Raw genomic sequence first — 963 nt, forward strand, 5'->3', positions numbered from 1 at the left:
TACACAACAGCAGGTTTGCACAGATGCCTACCAAAGGAGACAACTAATATTGTCCAAGCAGTGACGCATTAAATTCAATTTAATTCAAAGTGTTTATTGTCTTAAGCACAGTAAACAACCATGATTCCCCGCATAATGAAATTCTTTCTCTGCCTTCCAAACAGTTGCTGGCGTAATAGAACTAAGAAACTATATACATGTATACATAAAATAATATTACAAATATTAAAAAGATAGAAATACAAGATTAAAATGAGTTAAGTAATCTTGCATTAGCTGGGAATCGAACCCAGGTCAACTGCTTGGACGGCAGCTATGCTAACCACTATACCACTAATGCTGAGGCTTCTTACTCCCTGATGCAGATGAGTTGGCATGCCACTGCTGCAGTTCTCCATATTGGAGCAATGTACACCTGTGATGCAAACCAGAGTGCAATATTCTCAAAGGGATTTTGTAGACAGAGATAAAAGAAAAATAAAAGGATGGAGGATTTTGTAGTCAGGTCAACTTGTACGGCCAGAAGTGAAGTTGGTGGTTCCTCCGAGTCAGAAAAACTTAGCAGGTAAATGTTTTTCCCCTGTCTGGACAGAACGAGCTCAGAACTTTAGATGTGGTTTCCTGTTGGGAATCAGGACTTAATTAATGGGATTTTTGCATGCAGCTCTATTTCTGCCAATTTTCATTTGTCAACACTGGCAGTGCATGGAATTAAATTTGAATTGGCAGACGTAGTGTTCGCAAAAAAGCTTTCTGAAGAGCAAGAGGGAGTCTGATGCCATTGAGACACACTATAAGTGTACAAATTTTGGCTATTGCAATGTTTCCAACTCTGAACACAGCTGTTCAGATTTGCCTAACATTTCCAACAAGCAGCTGTAGCTGGTAAAGGTCTTTCCAGCTCCATACCTGGCTTAGAAGGACCAGTGATCAAAACAGACTCCAGCACCCAGCTGTGATGGC

At 40.3% G+C, this 963-nt stretch overlaps 1 non-coding gene across 1 annotated transcript; it reads right to left on the reverse strand.

Moving 5' to 3' along the window:
• Window positions 1-268: 268 nt before the first annotated feature.
• trnag-ucc (transfer RNA glycine (anticodon UCC)) lies at window positions 269-340 on the reverse strand. The gene has a single exon. It is a non-coding gene; the product is annotated as a tRNA-Gly (tRNA).
• Window positions 341-963: the final 623 nt, after the last annotated feature.

This window comes from Urocampus carinirostris, chromosome 19 (genome assembly GCF_059441175.1).
Source record: "Urocampus carinirostris isolate Australia breed hairy pipefish chromosome 19, RoL_Ucar_1.0, whole genome shotgun sequence".
In the NCBI taxonomy this organism is placed as follows: Eukaryota; Metazoa; Chordata; class Actinopteri; order Syngnathiformes; family Syngnathidae; genus Urocampus; species Urocampus carinirostris.